The sequence below is a fragment of the Diadema antillarum genome, unplaced genomic scaffold (assembly GCF_040938485.1).
Source record: "Diadema antillarum isolate AM-2024a unplaced genomic scaffold, OU_Dant_1.0 seq00002098_RagTag, whole genome shotgun sequence".
In the NCBI taxonomy this organism is placed as follows: Eukaryota; Metazoa; Echinodermata; class Echinoidea; order Diadematoida; family Diadematidae; genus Diadema; species Diadema antillarum.
Window position 1 is genome coordinate 490,051 of NW_027272742.1, and position 10,593 is coordinate 500,643.

A 10,593-nucleotide genomic window follows, 5' to 3' on the forward strand; every position below is an offset into this window, starting at 1 on the left:
TACATGTAATACATGTATTTGTAATGAAATCAATCTTTAATATCATTCTTCTGCCCTGTGTTATCGCAGATTTTTACATGCTATACCTTAACAAGAATCAGCATTTTTCATGATGACAATTTGATTTTTTTCCCCCACAAATATCCAAAGAATATTAAGAGTCAACAGTTCTACATGAACAAAATAGATGTACAGGTACTGCTATAACAGAAAGAGCAAGAGAGAGTGAGAGTTTGCAGCAAGGTACAATTGTACACTGGTACGTTATTTCTGAAGGGACAAAATCTTGAGTAAATCTATCAAACATTTAAGCATCATAGATTTATACAGGAAATATCATACAATGTATTTCATTTTTTTTAAATCAATACATTCATTTACACTGCAAGCATGCACACTGCAACAATGTGTACATGGTAATCCACTCGCAAAAAGATAATACACTTTGCCATCACTAATATAATGCATTCAAAAAAACATTCTCAAACATTCTGTGATACAACACAACTTACAGGCCAGGCTATCTTCTTTTCCAAACACGAGAACATGAAGAAATCAAGACTTGTGCCTAACCAATAACAAATCCAATGTATGAAGCATCCTATGCATCTGTACAACACAATGGCACTTATCCTCTCAAGCAGTAGAACAGTGAGATATTGATGAAGCTCTTTCAAATATCATTTGCTGTTTTCTCAGAGCATGAGTTCCATGGCATTCTCATTCCAAAAGTCTCGCTCAGTGAATTAACTGGTTGCTACGACAGTTTCACTGCCTTCTGATAAGCAGAATCCTTAGACGTGGCAATTTAATCGCATGCATCATTGAGAGGAACCAGGCCTGATATCTCAGAAACTCCTTCCATGCATTATACACCATATGAGGCATACAGAAACTTAGTCAGAATTTATTTTTTGTTTGCCAGAGTTCTCTTCTCCAAGAATCGGGGCACAAAAGCTGGCTCAACACATCAACAATGGGATGCATTGTTTGCTCAGTCCTTCTCGATGGCTGTCAGGTGTAGTCAAGCATGCTGCATGGTGATAACGTCACAAAAGTAGCGCTTTACAGTCTTTTGTGTGGTGGTATGGGGATTTAAGGCAGTAAAAGTTCTGATTGCAGCAAACCCCCATTATTTACTGCTTTTATCTCCCCCCCCCCTCCCCTTTTCTTGTAATGTCCCTGCCTTGAGGTTACAATTGGAGTTGACTTGACTTAACAGAAATTACAGAATATTCCCTGTTGTAATAAAAAGACAAAGTGACTTGATACTAAAAAAATTCAAATGTTGAAGACATTTACTGAATTACTCCTAATTAATGAATTTAAAAAACCAAGTTCTGGAAGTTATCTGGACCATAGTCCACAATCTGTCATAAATTCTTACATGGTCACAGTTGCTGCTAGCGAGTGATCTGAATACCACCACCTGTACAAAACACTGAAATATGATGGCACTGCACACAGTAGGTTGACCATGACCAAACTAATCAAAATAGAATTGATAACATAGAATATTACTTGACTTTGATAAGGATACAGTATACATTTTAAAGATAGATGCATAATTGTATCCCACAATTGTAGATTCCAAAAGGCAAATAAATAATTCCATAAATCAATACATAAGTTCAAAAAAGTAAATAATGTTTTCATTTTCGTATTCACTTACAGCTATATAAAAGCACTGTTTTCCCAGAGAAATCTGCCATAAAATTCACTCCGGCAGGGCTATGTCAGACATTAAATGATTTAGAGACCTATGGGTTCCATGTATCAGACAGTTGCTGTGACAGCAACTCTTGCCGCAATGGCGAGTGTCATGGAAACGACAAGAAGTCCACTTCCTGATTGGCTCTCACTACAAAAAGTTGCTACTGTAAAACGAGGAATGTTCGCGTGCAATTTAATTTCGCGAATTTCGCGAGTGCCAAGATTTGCGAAACAAATTGTATGCGAAATTTATTATCTACACTATGTGCATTGAACGCAAGTGGCAATTCAGGAAAATTTCTTGCCACGAAAAAGGCCGTCGGCTCCAATTCGCAAAAATTTTGTGCCACGAATATGTCATGTTTTACAGTAACCTTAAAGGTATACCTTAAAGGTACCTTAACCCTATTTTAACTGGGCTATTTGAGACCAAGTTTTTACGGGGGGAGGGGGGGTCAAAAGCCTTCAGATCTCAAGCGGTGATCGCCCGCAAAATTTTGCCTGAAGATAGAGCTGGATGTCAACAACAAGATTACATGGTCATACAATAGAAAAATATTTCTATTTGTAGTGAATTAATTATGCAACAAATTTACGCATGAAATCACATTTTCACCTATAATTCCATTAACAAGACTTAAGGATTGCTAACTTTTTGTGTCAGAGTCCCTCAAGACACATCCAACGATTTCCATGCAAAAATAAATAGCACAATCAAAATTAGTTTGTTTTGTTTTTTATTGTTTTGTTAATTTCTTATGTATTTTGTTGTTTTTTGACCTATTGTTTTCTATTGTTTTTTTTTCCAAAATTTGTTGCAGGCACTTTTTCAAGCTTATCTACATTAGAATTAATTGAATTTTAACGGTTAAAAGTTTAAATAATCTAATTTATATCAATTTAACAAAAAAACACAATTTGCACAGGATTTGCACACAATATTATGAATTTGAGCTGTTTTCGGGTTGACATGCATATATGTAAAGCATTGCGTAACTTGAGAACAATGTACCCGGATGTCGCAAATTTGTTATCAAAATATACGGTAGACTTCAAGAAAAAAGTCATGAAACGACGCAGCAAAATCTTTGCGCATTGCAGAATCATAGCGCAAAATGTCTGGGGGGTCAATTTGACCACCAAACCCCCCCCCCCCCCCCCTCCCCCCCAGTCAGAGTAGGGTCAAGGGGAACCAAACAGTGCCATGATTGCATAAATTTGTGTTAAGATAACTTTCTAAGCTAATTCACATAAAAGCAAATAAGATGGATGGTTATTCTACTTTTTAATGACACTTATTTAAATCCAGTTCTAATCTTGTATTATTTGGTTAAGACATTGAACTGGTGGTGTTGTATGACTATTTTCACACACTTAAAGGGGAAATCAAGTCCAAATACAAGTTAGTCTGATAAGAAAGAGTGCAATACTATGAGTTCAATGGTAAAACTTTGATCGAAATGGAATGCAAAATAAGGAAGTTACAACATTTTGAAGTTTCCTCAATTTTTAAGGAAGCAGTTCTTGAATGCAAATGGCAAAGTGAGCATGTCATCCCCTTGCCACATAGTTTGTACATAAAATGTTGAAATTTCCCCGCAATTCAAATCCTGTATACATCTGTCTGATCACTACTCTGAAGTTTTTCAAAAAGGAATAACATTATGTTTCAGACTTCACACTTCAATGATAGATACATTGAATTTTCGTCTTTTTTTTTTCAATTATGATCTATGGAAAATTGTGAGGTTATGACATGGTCAGCTCACTCATTTGCATATCCACTGTACATGAACCGTCTTGCAGAAATTAGCAAAACTTAAAAATTTCATAACTTCCCTATTTTTCATCCGATTTCAGTCAAATTTTTACCGTTGAACTTGTAAAATTTTACTTTTTATCATACTAACTTATTTTCAGACTGGACTTCCCATTTAAAGTAATCCCATATTTCATCATATTAACCCCAAATTTCAACCCTCAAATTTCAACTCCCAAATTCCAATCCCCATATTTAACTTTCTTCTCATATTCTCATTACATCAGGTAACAGTACAATCACTCTGGAGACTCTAGACCTAAAGTGTATCTCTCAACAAGCTAGTCGTTCACATTATCAATATGACAATATCATTCACTCTCTGATCAAGTTGCCTTCTCACTGACAACATTCAGCAAACACATAAATGAATTAATAAACAGAATTTTAACAAAAATTATACAAACAACTACTACAACTACAGTGTACTACTACTACAATGTACGTACTGGTTAACAGAAATGAATTAATGTGCAGTTGTAAGTGTAACTGTAAGTAGTGTATGTAAAAGGTCAAAATTCAGACATTATTTGCATTGTCATGGAAAAAAATAAACACAAAACAAAGAAAAAGATCAGACTCAGAGTCAGAGTGTTTAAAGGGAAGATAAACCCCAAGAGCAATGTGGATTGAGTGAAAGCAGCAACATTAGTAGAACAGATCAGTGAAAGTTTGAGGAAAATCGGACAATCGATGCAAAAGTTATGAATTTTTAAAGTTTTGGTGTTAGAACCGCTGGATGAGGAGACTACTAGAGGTTATGACGTATGAGTGGACAACAATACCAAGAAAATATAAAGAAAATACTACAAAAATCCATTTTTCCTGAAAATTACAAATTCCATCAACTTGATATTGACATATGTTAAGGGTAGCAATTATTCCCCCTGCTTTCTGAAAGCGGTTGGTCCATTGCTCTTTCATAATTCTAGAAAAGTGAGTTTTTGTTGAATTTCCTTTATATTTTCTTTGTATTGTTGTCCACTCATACGTCATATCCTCTAGTAGTCTCCTCATCCAGCGATTCCAAAACCAAAACTTTAAAAATTCATAACTTTTGCATCGATTGTCCGATTTTCCTCAAATTTTCACTGATGTGTTCTACTAATGTTGCTGCTTTCACTCAATCCACATTGCTCTTGGGGTTTACCTTCCCTTTAATTTAATGCCTGATCCTGAGACCGTCTGGATAAGACTAAGTCAGAGTGTGGCTAAATTAAGAGAGGAACAAATACTGTACATGTAGCTCTAGATCTAGGCCTGATCGGGGATAGGGTACATACCTGTAGATCTAGACTAGATGTAATTCCTTTAATAGCATTGGACGTTTATTTGCAAATCATAACAAGTCTACACTATCTAGATCATTAAGCCTATTTATAGATTGACTAAATGTGACTGTGCATCACAAAACCACCAAAAAATTGCACACAATGATTTTGTGTCAGGACTCAAAATAGGTGAGATGGGTAAACCTAGTGAATCTTGAGTTTTTCATTTTTTCTGAAAGAGCAAGACTTTTTCTGCATTTATATTGTAAAATTCAGGATCATATAACGAATGTGTAATTGCATTTTTAACAGTTTTTCTACAACACTTTTTTTTTTGTAGAATAGTGTGATTAGGTGTGTCTAAGAGTTCCTTTTTCCTTTCTCAGAAGACCTTTACACACTCTTCACTTTCAACTCTAATAACTTTTGAAAGGATGATGCTATTGCTTTGAAAGTTGGTCGTAGTCATGGACACAAAGTGTTAACAGAGCATTTAATCAATTTCAGCTTAATCTGACAATCTCTTCATTTTTCTTGCTGCGGAGTTTTACATCCAGTTTTTCGGGGGTTTTTTTGTCCCATTTATCGCAGACAGCTAGCATGGCTTGGCAAGGTAAAGCACTTGAATAGACCATGCACTTTAGAGCCTCTTTTCTTTGTAAACATGGCATTATCACGAAATAGGTACCCATTCCATTCACCACCATTCATTTCATAAAAGCCGGGGACTTCTTTCAACCTCCATAGACTTTGCACATAGCGGAGATGCACACGCAGAATGAGAGGGGATCGCTATCACAATTTGGCCATAAAATTTTTCCACAGGCACAGTATGTGATGACTTTTCTTTTCAAAATTTTAAATAAATTTAAAAGCTTAATAAAGTCTGCTCTTTAGAATCTGTCCTTATGAACTAGAAATCCATGTCTGGCGACTTTTTGTTGGTTTTCTGGTGCTGGGGCACAAATGATCTGATGTCTGACACTGATGTCTATGATACCATATAGTATGATGATATTATAACTAACGTTAAATGAGAATTGTTGCCAATGGTAATCATGTAGAAATGCACACCTACCGTTCGCTTCGCTGTTTGTCAATTAAATTTTGTGCAGCTATTGGAGATGCTAAGTTGAACCGTATCAAACAGTTTTCAAGGAATTAGAAAGCCGAAAAAGGGAAGTAAAATGAAAAATCAGATTTCAAAAGTATGTCGGTCGCAAGCTGTCTCGGCGTAGACTCTTGTACGTAGTGCATCGATTTCGCACTGAACGATATTGATCGATTCTGATCATCTCTAATTAGCCGCTTATCAACAATATCAAACACAACTCGTGGAATATGTGTACTTTCCGCGACGCATCTTAGAATTCTTTTTTTTTCTCATTAATTTTTTCGCCACTATCATGATTATCACTATTCAAATTGATACAGAGCTAATTTATACCAGGATGTAGACGTCTGTTCTTTAAAAAATTGTGTCAAGTAATGTATTGATTTTATCATGACAAAAGTGGATGTTTGTTGATTTGAATAGTGTTGTAGGGTATAGAAGGAGATCCGGAGAAGAAGTGGAAGAAAAAGGTAAAGGCTACGGAGGGAAAGGGGAGGGAGAGAGAAAAGAAGAAGATCAGAAGGAAGTTGAATTCAAAGGGGATTTGTAATCATTGCGGTTAAACACCGAACAAGCAGCTCTGTATCACGGACTATAACGATCGATTGTAATTGTTATATCGCTCTTCTAGATACAATGGGTCATCCATCGTGCTACGCTGGGCATTCAATTCAACCGTCAATAGGCGTAATTTTGAGTCAAAATTAGCTACTTTTCTTCTTTAATTGGCTATGAAATTTCATGAAACCGTCTGATATAGTCAACCTTGAAATTTATAATAGCCGCAAGAAGTTTTCATTGACAAATTAAGGAAGAAAATGGTAGGTGTGCATGGTGTGCATTTCTACATGATTAGCAAACAATGTTGGTCATGAAGACCCACCCACACAGCTCACAGCTAGAGTCAGTTCACAGTTCAACAATATAAAGATCAGCTGATGATTAGAATCCAGTCAGTTTATTCAGAGTTAAAGTGAGCACTGCGGTTTAAAATCGTTGTACAATGATTAAAAAAATAGGCAGCAGATAGGCCACACACTATTTTATTACTTATGTCGTAAATCTTGACGGGATTTTCGGCATGTCCGTCCAACAACAATGCACGAACTCGTCAAAACTCCCATCGAACTAGATGCGTGGGGCTACACAACGCAACGTCACACCACAACACAACACCGACCGTCATAGCTAAAAATGGTGTTAGCGATTCCTACCAAAACCTTCATTTAGTAATCAAGAGATTTTGTAGTATGCGCACCAATCAAATTAACGACGCATATTTTGTCGGGTTTTTTGTATCATTTGACACCGTTACCTACCTAAACGACAACTGAACTGCAAGCGGCCATGATCTTCGAGTTTCGCGAAAGTTTTGATTCTGTGGGCAAGTTTGCGGTTTTCGCACAAGCAACAAGTGCAGTGCACACTCGCGAAAGACGCATAAATAATACCAAGAATAGTAGGAACTGATTAGCGAATTAGCGACCGCATACCAGTTTTGCGCACCCACCCTGCCCCCAAAGAGGTACGTTGTCAAGGTGCGCATTGAACACAAAACAGGTGCATCGAACCAACCCTGCTGCTCTTTTCGTGAATCAGTGATATGAGTAGCCTAGTGATCGAAGAGATTGTCCCTTTGTATCGGGGTACCGTTTCATGAAAGTTGTCAGCGCTGACTAAATTGATGAAACACCCCCAGAAGTGATTGATTTAAAGTGATGGGAGTGACTGTTAACGATAATTGTATCCATTGCATGCAAAATGAAGACGAAAAACCCGCTATTTCGCTATAGAGTGTATTCATTAAATCTTTTGATTTCTAGATTCGAGGGTTTCAATTATCAATAGTTCGATACTACAGAAACTGAATCTTTTTGCCTCCTTCAGTTTCACTCTTTCATTTGTCTACCCCGTGTCTCTTAAACGCTAGTCCACTTTTTTTAAACCTTTTAACCTATTTGCATTGTGGCATATGATTGTCCATTTTCCACATGTCTGTATATTTCTGTATGCTATTCTTTTCTTCATATCTCATTTTGATATCTTTTGTTTATTGCATATACTTTTTTTTTCGTGTTACACGTTCCGATTACACCTTATTTATTGTAAATTTGTTTGAATAAAACACACGGCCTTGTTGAAAATCAGCAAACTTTTATCCGTGATGAAATAGCAATCAACCAATCAATCTGGATTGGTCTGTACTCTGATATTTGTGGGGGTTTTTTTTCAAAATGACAATCATAATCATGATATCATCTACGCACAAAGTAAAATCTCAGCTTTTACCTGTATTGGTACACATGTCGCATTTTTGTTTAATCCATGAGTTACATCGTGTTGTGAAGCAAGAAAACCATCTCATAACATCAAGAACTATATTTCTACGACTGTGTAAATGCAGACTCTCCGCTGCTTATTTTCTAGGTTATGATCACACGTACAAGACCCAGCCTGAAGGGGGAACGGGTCAGGAGCCCCCTTCCCCCAATGATAAGAGCCCCACCCCCACACACACACACACACACACACACACACACACACACACACACACACACACACACACACACACACACACACACACACACACACACACACACACACACACACACACACACACACACACACACACATCCAAACTAAAAAGAAAAAAACGTTCTGCGGCCCCTGACCTAGATCATTTCGTTTCCAATCGTGCTCGGAACTATCTACAAGAAGGTTGTAGTCATCTATCCCGTAACCCTTCGTTCAAATTGTTCATTTTCAAACTAGAAATCGTTCTCTCGACATTAGCGAGCATGCCGAGCACACTTCAGTAAACAAATTGAACAGCAAATTGAAAGCAATGAGCGATCGTCATGGGAAGTCGCTTCCACACATAATCTATAAATAGTCGTAATGTGCCATACACATGCACCAGCGCGCGTCTAATCACCTCAGAAAATGGACTCTAAATGGCGTATTACGGGACATAAAATTTGCATCCCGTAAATGGAGTCACACCTGCCAAAGCACACCTGTAGGGTTTAGCTTTGTTGTCAATGTTAGATGTGTTGTAGTCACTTTATACATAGGCTACCTTAGTCTGCCCGTGCATGGTTACGTGTTTGTTTATTGTTGTTGTTTTTTTTGCACCTTATTGATAATGTTTTTTTAGTGGAATGCTTATTACAAGTACTGCTTCTTAGCTTCCCCTCCATTTTGAATATTTTCAAAATTATTGAGTAAATATCCTGCATCTAAAGCCGATTACTTAGTAGGACCTATGCAGTGGCGGATCCAGAGGGGGCGCACCGGGTGCGCGCCCCCTCCTTATTATTATTAAGAAATTAAAAAATATATATATATATTTTTGGAGGGAAGGGGGTGCGGGGTTTGGGAGGGGTGCGTGCATCCCCTTAAATTTTGTAAAGGCGCCTCCCCTTGACGGAATTCTTGTATCCGCCCCTGTTCTCAGTTTATAGTGTGTTTATATTAATCAGATCTGAAACTAGTTAAAGGACAAGTCCACCTTCATGTACATGTGGATTGAGTGAAGGCAACAATATTAGTAGGACACATCAGTGAAAGTTTGGGGAAAATCGGACAATCCGTTCAAAAGTTATGCATTTTTTAAGTACCTGCGCAGGCACTGCTTAATGAGAAGACTATCACAGTGTATGATGTCACATGCGTACAACAATGTAAGGAAAATAAAAAGAGAATTTCACAAAACTTTACATTTTGATTAAAGTGCACATTTCTTCGACTTGTTTCTGACGTATGTTAAGGGTAATATTATTCCCCTTGCCTTCTGAAAGAGAGAAGTCAAGTGTTCTTTTGTTACGCGAGCAAGTAAAAATATGTTGAATTTTCTGTATACTTTCTTTTTGTCGCTATACACGTGTGACAACACAAGCTATAGTAGTCTTCTTATCCAGTCGTGACTGAGCAGAAACTTCAAAAATTCATAACTTTTGAACGGATTGTCCGATTTTCCTCAAACTCTCACTGATGTGTTCTGCTAATATATTGCTGCATTCACAAAATCCACATGTCTATGAAGGTGAACTTGTCCTTTAACACTCCATGTCATGTCATGCCGGCAGCATAATTTGGAGAGGAGAGGAATTCCACAAGATGTAAAAAAGGTATACACCCGAACGCTTTTCGGAAATCTTTACGAAAGTATCTCTTTTCAAATAATAGCCTAGTGTAGAAATGAAATGAAAACCTGCAAATATGTGATATAACATTGTTCTTGTGAATATTGCAGTTGTGCGTTATCAACTCCTTTTCTCGACAGAAACAGGAGTTTCCAAACGGCTTTCAAAGAATTTTTACGAGATGATAAACGCAAAGCTGTTTTCGGGTTCGGAAAGCCTCAAATTTGTGCTTTCCGAAACTGGTTTCCAGAAACCTGTTTCTAGAAGCCCTTTAAAGCAAGATAAACGCAAAGCTGTTTAGAAACGGCTTTGACTGCGGTTACAGCATACTAACAGTATGACCCCTTCTCCTCGGGTCAAATTGCACAATGCAACCGCGAAGTGACAAGGCTAGTTTTTATGTTCGTGATGAGTTGATAAACGCAACTGTTTTTGGGAGCCGTTTCTAAAGGGCTTTGAAAACGGCTTTCGAAAGGGCTTTGGAAATGGCTTTGATAAACGCAGCGCATTGAAGGGACTAGGCCTCGACTA